Consider the following 13,681-nt stretch of genomic DNA (forward strand, 5'->3'; position numbering starts at 1 on the left):
CTCCATACAAACAGTCACCCACGGTTGGAATTGAACCCGGGTCCCTGGCACTGTGAATGAGCAGGGCTAACCACTGTGCCACCTTGCCGCCCTATTGAACTGATAGTCGAAATAGAGATAAATAAGTAAGATCTAATAGCCACTACCGAGACATGACTGCAGGATGGCATATCTTGGGACTCGATAAATAGGTACGATCTAATAGTCATTGGGGAGACATGGCTGTAGGATGGCATAGATTGGGGCCTAAATATTGAAGGGTATGTGACTTAGGAAGAATAGGAAGTTAGTAAATGGTGGAAGGGTGGTTCTGTGACAGAGAGCACTCACACAATAAAGAGGGATGACCTAAATTCAGGAAACCAGGATATAGCAGCGGTTTAGGTAGAGTTGAAGAATGATAAAGGCAAGAAGTTACTTGTTCGACTGGGGTACAGGCCCCCTAACGAGGATGTCATAGGGGAAATAGTGAGAGTTTGTCAGAAAAGTACAACAATTATCATGTGGGATTGTAATCTGCAGAGAGACTGGAATAATCAGTTGGGGCAAAAGTAACATGGATGATGAATTAATAGAATGTTTTTGGGATAATTTTGTAGATCATCAGATTCTGGAGCCAATCATGTACTATACCTGGTACCGTGCATTAAGATAGGATTGCGTAATGACCTCATAGTGAATGCAGCCCTAGGTAGCAGCATTTGAAGGAGAGAAGAGTGGGTCTAAGACTAGTATTTTAAACTTAAATAAGGGAAATTATGAGGGTATGAAAGCAGAGTTAGCTGAAGTGAACTGGCAAGTTAGGTTAAGGATACATCAATAAGCAATGCAGTGGTAGTTATTTAAGAGGATATTTCAGAATACACAGAATTGGTACATATTTTAAAATAAATTTGGAGTACCCAATTAATTTATTTCCAATTAAGGGGCAATTTAACGTGGCCAATCCACCTACCCTGCACATCTTTGGGTTGTCGCAGCGAAACCCACGCAAACACAGGGAGAATGTGCAAACTCCACACAGACAGTGACCCAGAGGTGGGAACGAACCTGGGACCTCTGCGCCGTGAAGCAGCAATGCTAACCACTGTGCCACCATGCTGCCCTGAATAGCTACATTCTAACAAGAAAGAAAAACTCCAAGGGGAGGACCCGCCATCCATGGTCTGCATGCTGAGTCCGCCATGGTGCACGGCGCGGTCACTGGAGGCACATGCACATGCGCGGCCTCTGACCCAGAAGTATGGGGAGCCATATCGGCAGCTAGAGGTGCGAGCTTTACAACAGCTGCCTGCTAGCCACCAGGAAAACGGGGAATCTGTGGCCTTTTGACGCATGCTTTCCTGGGGTAAAAGACCACAGTTTTCCCGACGGTGTGGGGACATAGTCCCAAAAATGGAGAATCCAGCCCAAACAGTTACCTATTTAACAATTAATGTTTTCTCTGAGGTTTGTGAAAGTTTGCAATTTCCTTCCTCAAAAAGTATTTGAGGCAGAGTCTTTGAATACCTTAAAAGCAGAATTAGATGTACTTCTGATGGACAATGGGTGAAACGTTATGGGGGGTAGGCAGAGATGTGAAGTTGAGGTTAAAATTTGCTTGGCCACAAAATTGAGTGGTGGAACTGGCTTGAGTGGCCTAATACTGCTCCTAATGCAATGTTCGTATATAGTCTTCAGGTGGGGTGGCATGGTGGCACAGTGGTTAGCATTGCTGTCTCACGCCGCCGGCGACCGGGATTTGATCCCAGCCCCGGGTCACTGTCCTGTGGAGTTTGCACCTTCTCCCTTTGTCTGTGGGGGTCTGACCCCCACATCCCAAAGATGTGTAGGCTAGGTGGATTGGCAAAACTGAATTGCCCCTTAATTGGAAAAAAAATAATTGGATACTCAAAATTTATTTTTAAAAAATATAGACTGCAGATAGACAAATCTTTAAAGATGGGAGTGCAGGCAAAAAAAGTATGAAACTCAAATGGATTCTGGGTTGCCTACATAAAAATATTAAATATGAAAGTAACAGAATAATGTTTGTGTTGTACAAGACATGGTGGTTTAGGCTACGAACAGAAGGAGCTGGAGTAGGCCACCTGGCCCTCCGAGCCTGCTCTGCCGTTCAATGAGATTATGGCTGATCTTTTGTGGACTCAGGTCCACTTTCCCGCCTGACTACCATAACTCTTTATTCCTTTATTCTTCAAAAAACTCTCTATCTTCATCTTGAAAACATTCAGTGAAGCACCCTCAACTGCTTCACTGGGCAGGGAATTCCATAGATTCACAACTCTTTGGGTGAAGAAGTTCCTCCTGAGCTCAGTCCTAAATCTACTTCCCCTTATTTTGAGGCTATGTCCCCCAGTTCTGCTTTCACCCGCCAGTGGAAACAACCTCCCCGCATCTATCCTATCTATTCCCTTCATAATTTTATGTTTCTATAAGGTTCCCCCCCCTCCCTCCGCTGCATCCTTCTAAATTCCAATGAGTACAGTCCCAGTCTATTCAACCCCTCCTCGTCATCCAACTCCCTCAACTCTGGTATTAATCAAGTGAATCTCCTCTGCACACCCTCCAGCGCCAGTACATCATTTCTCAGGTAAGGAGACCAAAAATGAACACACTATTCCAGATGTGGCCTCACTAACACCTTATACCTAAATGACCCTCTTATTGACTGACCTCATTAACACTACACCCTGTATGCTTCAACCGATGCCAATGCTTATGTAGTTACATTGTATATCTTGTGTTGCCCTATTATGTATTCTCATGTATTTTCTTGAATTTTGTTTAAATGCCCTTTTCTTCCATGTACTGAATGATCTGTTGAGCTGTTTGCAGAAAAATACTTTTCACTGTACCTTGGTACACGTGACAATAAACAAACCCAATCCAATCCAATCCATACAGTTGCAGCATAACCTCCCTCGTCTTAAACTCCATCCCTCTAGCAATGAAAGACAAAACTCCATTCGCCTTCTTAATCACCTGTTGCACCTGTAAACTAACTTTTTGCGACTCATGCACTAGGACACCCAGCTCCCTCTGCACGGCAGGATGTTTTAATATTTTATAATTTGGATAATAATCCCTTTTGTTGTTACCAAAATGGATAACCTCATATTTGTCAACATTGTATTTCATCTGCCAGACCCTAGCCCATTCATTTAAACTGTCCAAATCCCTCTGCAGACTTCCAGTATCCTCTGCACTTTTTGCTTTACCACTCATCTTAGTGTTGTCTGCAAACTTGGACACATTGCACTTGGTTCCCAACTCCAGATCATCTATATAAATTGTGAACAGTTGTGGACCCATCACTGATCCCCGAGGGACACCACTAGCTACTGACTGCCAACCAGAAACACCCATTAATCCCCACTCTTTGCTTTCGATTAATTAACAATCCTCTATCCATGCTATTACTTTACCCTTAACGCCATGTATCCTTATCTTATGCAGCAACCTTTTGTATGGTACCTTGTCAAAACTTTCTGGAAATCCAGATATACCACATCCATTGTCTCCCCATTGTCTACTGCACTGGTAATGTCCTCAAAAAATTCCATTAAATTAGTTAGGCACAACCTGCCCTTTATGAACCCATGCTGCGTCTGTCCAATGGGACAATTTCCATCCAGATGCCTCGCTATATCTTCCTTGATGATAGATTCTAGCATCTTCCCTACTACCGAAGTTACGCTAACTGGCTTATAATTACCCACTTTCTGCCTATCTCCTTTGTTAAACAGTGGTGTCACGTTTGCTATTTTCCAATCCGCCGGGACCACCCCAGAGTCTAGTGAATTTGGCTCTGTTCAAAGCAACTTGTATGGCAAGGATTTCAAATTACCTGAGGAAGGAGCAGTGCTCCGAAAGCTCGTGTTTGAAACAAACCTGTTGGACTTTAACCTGGTGTTGTAAGACTTCTTACAAGGATTTCAAAGACATTGCAGGATGCACTGAAATAGTTACTAGAATTAAAGCATAAATCTGATTTTAATTACAAAGAAAATCTTGAAAGTTTATTGGAACAAAGTTCAAGGAGAAATCTAATATATGTATTTTAGGAATTAGAAAGACATTTAAAGGATAAATAGTGAAAACTAGCTTCCACTGGTTGTTGAATTGGTAATAAAGGCACATCAACACAGGATTATCACAAAGAACAGGAAAAAGTAGATTATTTCCTCACACAGAGGGTTATTCAAACACTAACAGGTACAATCACATCATTTCAAGATAATTTTTTAAAAAATTTAGAGCACCCAATTCATTTTTTCCAATTAAGTGGCAATTTAGCGTGGCCAATCCACCTAACCTGCACATTTTTGGGCTGTGGGGGCGAAACCCACGCAAACACGGGGAGAATGTGCAAACTCCACACGGACAATGACCCAGAGCCGGGATCAAACCTGGGACTTTGGCGCCGCGAGGCAGCAGGGCTAACCCACTGCGCAACCGTGCTGCCCATTTAAAAGGGAATTGAGGAAGTATTTTAAAAGCAAGAATATAAAAACAAGTTTAGTCTCATCACAAAGATGTGATGAAACAGCGCTCTCTCTGTGCTGCACTACATTGTATGTTCAAGTCCCGTAGTGTGCTTACAACTTTCTGAGTCAAGACAAGCAAGAGTTCCATTACTACTCCAAGCCAAATAAGTAATAACTGTTTACAGCAGATTTCACCAAGTATAATATTAAGAGGAGTTGGTGTGCTTTGTTAGTTGTAATGTCATTTTCTCTTCCCCCATTGAACTTGATTCAGACACCTGTACCTGGCACAAATAATTAGATAATTTCTCCTTCAGAACTCCCCTTTAAAACAGAGAAACAGTAAGGGTACTCCCTGAGTAATGCAGTGAAAACAGCTGCGTTTATCAGTATAGAATTGGTGTTACCATATTCACAGAATCCAGTTTTATTGGATTTAACCCAAGTTTTCAAATTGATCTTTTGGGAGTTATTTATCCAGGTAAATCAAGTTGAGTCATAAAATTTGAAGGCTAACCAATGCAGTTCATTTGTCTAATTTGCTTGGTCAGGTTTCTGAGTGAGGGGGAATTGCCAAAACCTGTGGGGCCTGACATCCAGTAACACAGGAAACGCCATGTTTTCTTTGTGACACTTTTCTAAAACCTAAAGTTGTCATGAGGTCTGTGATGAACAATGGTTTCTGAACCAGGCATTTGGTTGTGGGAAACCTGTGATGTGCACACTGGTACCCAGTGCAGTTTCTGCCCAGGTCTCTCTGCTCCAATTGTTCACTTGATCACCAGGCTTCTCACCTTCTTACATTTAGTTCGGTATCTACCCTATTGTGGCACAAAATAGAATCCGACATTTGGACTCAAACTGTGCAGAAGAAACGATGATGTTGTCTTTCATGGATGCTTGTTTTCAGTTGCTTGCCTGCGTGGCATACTGAGTTAAATGCTTTCCATTTCATCAAGTTTCCGCTTCACCCCTTCTCTTAACTGGATCTATGCAATGAGTAAACTGCATACTTATGCCACACTGATGAGAAGGGACTAAATTCACCACATTACAACAAAAGATTAATTTGATTGGATAATTATGATAGTGGATTGCAATCCTGTGAAAGTTACAGTAGTTGGGTGTGTGTATAGAATTAACAGGATAAATAAAGTAAGACAGTTTATCAGGGACTAATACGTATGTGTTAATGTTTCTGGTGACATTAGATTTAGGGCCTTGGCAATTTTAGGTTTAATTAAAGTATGAATGAGCACATTCTAAGATGGGTCAGGCAAATTTCAGAATATTATGGTTAAGCTAAGGGAAAGATTTGCAGAATTCAAGTGTAAGGCAAATATATATTTGACTGGTTTAGAATTTAATCAGGAGGCAAATATGGCTTTATTTAGTCAATGGTCCCGGCTTCACTGACCAGGTCTGCAGTTATTTACATATTTGACTTAGTCAGATGAAGCGGGTAGGACGGTTCTGACTTAGTGAGGTGAGGTGTAAGCGGCAACATCAGATTTGACTGAGTTCTGGCAAAAGTTATTCGATCTGCGATGTTACCCATATCTTGTGAGCTCCAAAGATGCCTCCTGTACCTGCTGAGTGCTTCCAACATCTTATGTTGTTATTGTAGATTTCATTGAGTTGAACATGGATTTGGCTACAGTGGAGTGCAAGTTTGGCTTGTTAACTCTCCTAGAAAGTGCCTTGAGACATTTTCATTTTACCTTCTCGAGCAATTAAGGATTGGCAATAAATGCCGCCCTATCCAACGACATTTACGTCCTGTGCGAGAAATTTTTAAAAGGTGCAGTATAAATGCAAGTTGTCATTATGTCAAGGCTCCAGGGAGTTATTCGTTTCTGCACGTTAAGAATTTAATCTAATCACATGGTTTCAGGAACATCAAGCTGCTTATTGATATAAGAGAATCAAAAAGTTGATGATTTCAGTGCTAAAGTGCAAAATATGTCTTTTAGTGAAATTGTATTATATCTTTTGTTTGTGTAAAAAATCTTTGCTAACAAAAATAACTACTCTAGTTATGACTTCTTGAGATGGTTTCTTGAAAAGGAAAGTCTAATTTTAAGGAAAGCAATGTTCTATATCATGTGAAAAAAGATTGAAGATATCACAGGACATACTATTGCAGTATGTATTCAAATGTTTATATCTTGAGTCATCAGAATTCATTGAGATGGGACTGTGTTAGCAAGAGATTGCTATTCTGTCCATTAAAAAATATTGCAAGTGTGTACTTCTGAATTTTCAACAGCTCAAGGAAGACTTGTGTATGGAAATGTTCCACAAATTCATTTAAGCCTTACGTTTTTATATTCTGGTAGTAAATTATGCTGATCCCTGCTGACCGAGCATTTCTATCTCTCATCCTGCAATATGACTTGACCCCGTTTGAAATTTGAGAATTTCTTATTACATGAAGTTGAAGGTGGCATAACTTTGAATTTAGAGAAATTTATGTTCCTGTTTATCCAAATAAGACAGAGAAATGGAACTTGAGGCTATTGCTGATTTTCAGTTGTTGAACTAGGAAAGTATTAGGGCAGAATGTGGCGAAGTGGTTAGCACTGCTGCCTCATGGCGCCGAGGTCCCACGTTCGATCCCGGCTCTGGGTCTCTGTCCGTGTGGAGTTTGCACATTCTGCCCGTGTTTGCGTGGGTTTCGCCCCCACAACCCAAAGATGTTCAGGCTAGGTGGATTGGCCATGCTAAAATTGCCCCTTAATTGGAAAAAATGAATTGGGTACTCTAAATTTATTTTTAAAAAGGCTTCATACTTTGTTTTTGCACTTTATTAGACAAGTGCAGCACTGAAGATTAACCACTAGTTGCCATCAGCATTCTGTATATACTACAGGACTCATACTGCACTTGCAACATCCAGGATTAGAGTAAGTATAGAGCAATGAAAACTTCAATTTTTTTGATATCTTTAATATTGGCAGAGTTTGATATGGTCAGAAGAAATAAAAATGGGGAAATTACAAGAGAGATCCAAAAGTTTGGGCCAAGAGATAGGTTTTGATTGGAAATTTTAAGGGAATATTTGGAAATCATTGGAGCAATTCAAGGACGTAAATGAATCATTGGATCTTCCAAAATTACTAAATATTTCACCACTTTTTTAAAAAAGCATAAAAGTGTAGTACTTTATGATATTGCTGAAGAAAATCAAAATCGTATCCCCAAACCAGGGGGATGTACCTAAAAATGTATGTAAGAGTTCAGTATAACAATAGACAGTCAAAGGTGTGCAGGTTAAGTGGATCGGCCATGCTAAATCCCCCTTAGTGTCCAACGATGTGCACGTTAGATGCTTTTACAGGGTTACAGGGATAGAGCGGGGCACTGAGCCTAGATACGGTGCTCTTTCAGAGGGTCGGTGCAAGCTTGATGGGATGAATGGCCTCCTTCTGTACTGTAGGATTTCTATAATAATAATAATCACTTATTGTCACAAGTAGGCTTCAATGAAGTTACTGTGAAAAGCCCCTAAGCCCCTATGGTTCTATAATTGTGTCTGCAATATATTGGAGAGTAATTCCAAATTGGATTTGATGTTTTATTTTGATTTGGGTGTATTTCTCTGCGTCTGAATGCATTTAAGCAGAGCTGAATACAAATATGAGAGAAAGGAATAGAAGGTTATGCTGTTAGGGTTCGGTGAAATAGTGGTAGGAGGAGGCTCAACTGGAGCATAAACATCGGCAATAACCAGTCAGGCTGACTTTCTGATTTCTGTGCTGTAGATTCTATATAATTCCATCTAACCATCAGTCCATCCCTTCTTCCTTTTTGTGATTGCTGTCTTTTTTTCTCCGTACAAATAAGGTCTTTCAATTACTGTGCTTTTTAAATATGCTCACGTTCCATTGTACTACAAGAAACAAAAAAGATCATCCTCTCATGGGAAACCTTTGTAAAGTGATTGTCAAACAAGAAACCTGCATTGACCCATCACAGTAAAGTTTATGCTTTTTTCACAAGGTAAGAAAAATTGGAAATTCCAGTAATATGAGCCTTGGTATGAAAACAGAAGCCCAGAGGAACTGAAATATCCTCTTGGCATTCTGCCCTGTTTAAACAGCGCATTTTTATGGACGTGTAGGTGGGTATTTGGCTTGACATCTGCAGCACACATCTGATTAAACCATCCTGCTGTACTCACTGGGGATTGCAAGCAGTTCAGATTGACTCACAATCAGTACTAATTGGGTGTAGTAAAACACCAGCCCACTGAAGTCAAGGTGTTGCAAACCTAACCATTAAAAACTGATTGTTTAACTGTAAAGATACTGTGCAATTATTAAGATGTCTGTTAGGAAAAACCAGAAAATGCAACCACTGGAATTTCTTTTCTACTTCAACCGAACAACAGACTGCTCCTTATCTTTGACCTTTTTTGTTCTTTGTTTTTCCCCCGCTCAACTATATGGTCAACTACTCACTTGTTAATAGAACCACTGAGTTTGACCTTGCACACTCGTATTCAAAATCTTGCATTGTAGCCATTTCTCTTCTATGAATCCTTACATCCTGTTGTTATTTTGTTGCCTCACCTTGTGTCAGCTTTTCCCATGCTAGAACCCATATTTATAATGGACGTGATTCACCCAAATGGGAACAAAATCCAATAAGCGAGTTTAGCCACGTGTTTCGTGGCGCTTGCAGTGCTGAGAAACACATGGTTATTCAACACGACTCATGTTGTATAAGAGGGCTCACGGGGAACGTGCGGCTGAGGCTGCACATAACCCCGTTTTGTACAGTGGGGAGCTCCACTCGCTGAAACTCTCTATTGCAGCGAGAGATCAAAAATGACGTCCTGATCTTTGAGGTCCCCGAAGCTATGCCCGACCTCCCCTCCAGCCCAATCGCAACCCCCCAAAACCCACAGCCTGATCGCGCATGTGCAAATAATGTCAGATTCGCACCTTGGCAGTGTTAATCTGGCAGTGCCCATGCCAGCTGGCAATACTACCTGGGCACCTTGGCAGTGCCAGGCTCTGAGGCGAAGGGGCTGAACCCCAAAGCCTCAGGTACCCCGGGAATCTGTACATTAGAACTGTCTTGCTCTAATATGCAGATTTGCCAAAAAGTGACCCCGCCCATAATGGGTGGGATTTACATTGTGTTGGATCTCGCGAGGCGTTGCAAGCCGGGGAGATCCCGGGAGCGGAGTCACCTGGCTTTTGTCAGCCATGCTGTGCCACTGCGAGCTGCTACAGCGTGGCCATTGGATCACGCTTAGGGCAGCAGGGTAGCATGGTGGTTAGCATAAATGCTTCACAGCTCCAGGGTCCCAGGTTCGATTCCCGGCTGGGTCACTGTCTGTGTGGAGTCTGCACGTCCTCCCCCTGTGTGCGTGGGTTTCCTCCGGATGCTCCGGTTTCCTACCACAGTCCAAAGATGTGCGGGTTAGGTGGATTGGCCATGCTAAATTGCCCGTAGTGTCCTAATAAAAGTAAGATTAAGGGGGGGGTTGTTGGGTTACGGGTATAGGGTGGATACGTGGGTTTGAGTAGGGTGATCATGGCTCGGCACAACATTGAGGGCCGAAGGGCCTGTTCTGTGCTGTACTGTTCTATGTTCTATGTTCTATCTGTAATAACAAGTTTCTACCAGTGGTGGCATTGTAATACCTCCGTTTTGCCTCCAAATCTTTCAACCTTAAAATGGGAAAATCCTTTGGGCCAACCAACTCCGTTTACCATACTAATGTAAGTTTTATTTGAATAATATAAACCTTTACACAATCAGTACAGAATATGTGACTTTTAAATGGTCATAAAATAAAGCACATGCATATACTTTTTCAATTATCCCCATCACTCTTAAATTCATTCACCTGAAGGTCATCACTTCCATTGTGCAAAGCCAAGGAAGATTGAGTAGTCAGGATTTAAAAGTGACTGGTTTAGTGGATGTCAGTCAGGTTCAAGATTTTAAAATCAGATTGTAATCTGTGTCATTTGTTTTTTTAAATATTTTTATTCTCCTTTTTCACATTTTCTCCCAAATTTGCACCCGCCAACAATAAACAATAAGCAGTCATGAATATAATCTCAATCTCCATATCAACAACAATCCCATCCTCCCACCAAACCCCCAAACAACTGCCCGCATGTTCATCAACTTTAGTGGTTGTACAGTCAAAGGCGCTTGAATCATTGGTGTTTCAAAGTATTATACCTGCACGGTAGCCCCTCTGTTCCTGATAGGAATAACCTGTTATTTCAGGCTGTTTCTGCCATCAGGACTTTGTTGCTGTGTGGACATGTTTATCAAAATCCATCTGGTTAAAATCTTGCAATGAAATGTGAGATGCTTGTAAGCTACTCTGGCTGTTTAATGACCCCCATGACAGTTGCCATTGTGCTAAATCATCATTTGATATAGAAATGCTGGCATAGGATCTTGATTGAATAAATGACAGTAACATTGCATTACCTGTAATGTTTTTACATTGGCCATTTCAAAGTGTTTTAACCTGACTAACATTAAAATTGAACTACGGCACTCCTTAGTACTATTGGTTGTTCCACACTGAGTTTTGGTTATTGGGTCAGTAAGCATTAAAGAATATTTGCAACAAAAAAAAACAACTGCCCACATGTTAACATAAACAAATAACAAAAAGGATTCAGGAATCGCCCATTCTCACTATTAACACATACAATCCCCCCAACACTCCCAACCTGCCTCCCCCACTAATGTTCAATGTTATCCAATTCTTGAAAGTGCATAATGAATAACACCCATGAATTGTAGAATCCCTCCATCCTCCCCTCAGAACCTGTGTCATTTGTGATGATCATAAACGTCATGCCTTACATTTCACCAATGTTGCTCTCTTTCCTCAAAGTGGGGCCAGAGATCCCTGCCCCATTGACTGACTACTCCTTGAACGGCCTTTCCAAGAAAAGAGTTGCATTTCTCTGGTGCCTTTCACAACTTCAAGACCTGCAAAAGCACTTTGCAACCAATGTGATGTAGTGACTGTTATAATGTAGGAAATACAGCTGGCAATTTGTGCAAAACAAGATCCCACAAATAGTACTGTGATAATTGTAGTGATCGCTGTATGTGTAAATACATTATTGGTTAATGTGCAGTCAGTACAGTCAGATGATCACTAGAGGGCAACACTAACAGGGTGTCTATAAGCAAGCTCAAGCTGTTTTCCCGCTCTCTTCGTGTGTGTTGTAGCTAGAGAACAGAAGTGTAGTAAGCTCGGAGTGTAGAGTATTATATTAATTGTTAGTTTAATTCAATATTAATTAATTTGACGACTAGTAAAACTATTAAAGAAAAGAACTCGCAAGTATATTAATTTGTTACTCAATAAATAATTTGTCATCACAGGAAGACTTTGAGTGTTCATCATCAAAGTTAAGTATAACTCGGCATAACAAATGAGTAACATATATTACTCCCAAGAAATATAACAATAATAAGCGGATAATCAGTTTTTACTAATGTTGATTGAAGCATAGATTTGGCCAGGACACACAAATTATGCCCAGGAAGTTGTTATAATTGATAATTCTTTGGACATTTTCTGTGAAAATAGTAATGTATTTCATGGTGGATTGCTTTTTGAAATTGCTGTGCTAAGTGTATTAGGAGCAGCCAATAAAGCAGGAAAGGAATTTCATTTTTAATATCCTCAAATCTTTGTGGTAATAAACACACAAATAATTGATAATAAAAGTGGTTCCAGTGCATATTCAGCATTTGTTGTTTAAGGATTACAGCAGAATAAAGGCTGGTGCTTTTAGTATGGCTTAGTGTTGGATGTGAAATCCCAATTTTCTTCAGCGCAGAGCAAGTGCGGAAGTGTGATAAAGCAGAGTTATATACCCACTTTCAAATTCAAAACCATGTTTTAATACAAAATTCTGCGATTAAAATGAATTAAACCAGCAGAAAAGTCACTGATAAAATAAACATTTTTCTCTCCTTTGCGCCACAATGGAATATTGATTAGATTTGAAATTCCTAAGAGCAAATGCCGACAGTAGAGAGGGGAAAAACTGTTTCACGAGCAAGAAAATAGTATTTTTGATGTTTGTTCTGACTCCTGGGGCTCACCAAATAGAATTTTTTGGTTACTTTTTTTAAAAGTCCGAAGATTTTATATTTGCTGTTAACATGTGGTCATGGAGGAGTCCAGAGAGTGAAAAAGATGGTTTATTTCCGAAAGGGAAGTATTTACACATAATAGTCCCAGTTGGGACTACTCTGCAGTTCGACTCCTAGCTGGACCAGCTTTTATGATACTGAATTAACTTGCCTCCTGACGGGTCTTCGCCCTCAGCATGGGGAGCTTGTACTCCATGAGGCTCATGGAGAGATTAATCAGGTCATCCCTGTGGGATTTATGGGGGTTGTAACATTCCTCCACCCGCCCCTCCCAAACCCGTACGTCTCTCTGAAGAAGAGTGAGCAGGAGAATGTCTGTTCTTCTTTGCCCACGGCTGCACTTTCAGTGGCTGTGAGTGTGGTCCGAACTACAGTGTGGTCTGGTAGCGAAACAAAAACCGTACCAATTGCGTCTCCACGATCCCATGGTCTGTTTCTTCATCCCTCTCTTGAAGGTCTGCACCAGTCGCTCAGCCAGCCGTTTGAGGATGGGTGATACGGGGCCCTGCGGATGTGCCGCACCCTTTTGCTTTCATAAAATGTTCAAACTTGTCACTGGGAAACGGGGCACCATTGTCTGTGACTAGCACCTCCAGGAAGCCGTGGGTGCTGAAAGAGAGCCATAGCTTCTCAACCGTGGCCTTCGATATGATGGACAACATTCGATGGACTTCCAACCACTTTGGGTGGGCATCTACCATGAGTTAGAACATTGACCCTTGAAAAGGTCCAGCAAAATTGACATGCAGGCGCATCCAAGGCTGGCCTGATCATTTCCATGGATGTAACGGGGCGGGTCATGGGATCTTCTGCTACTTGTTCTGCTATTGTTGGGCCAGTCGTTCAATCGCACCATCCAGGCTGGCAACCAAGCATATTCTCTGGCCAGAATCTTCATTTTCGACACCCCTGGCTGTCCGTTTTGCTGTTCCTGGAGAGTCACCTGTCTGTGCTGGCTTGGGATCACAACGCGAGTCCCCCACAGCAGAATGTCATCTTCTACATTGAGCTCCAGCATCTTGCCATCAAAG

At 41.4% G+C, this 13,681-nt stretch overlaps 1 protein-coding gene and 1 pseudogene across 3 annotated transcripts in view; both read left to right on the forward strand.

Annotated features, from left to right (window-relative positions):
- Positions 1-13,681, forward strand: part of mad1l1 (mitotic arrest deficient 1 like 1) — a 1,113,232-nt gene that overhangs the window by 903,675 nt on the left and 195,876 nt on the right. The window lies entirely within an intron of this gene.
- Positions 10,607-10,785, forward strand: LOC119979163 (annotated as a pseudogene).

Source organism: Scyliorhinus canicula, chromosome 15, assembly GCF_902713615.1.
Source record: "Scyliorhinus canicula chromosome 15, sScyCan1.1, whole genome shotgun sequence".
NCBI lineage: Eukaryota > Metazoa > Chordata > Chondrichthyes > Carcharhiniformes > Scyliorhinidae > Scyliorhinus > Scyliorhinus canicula.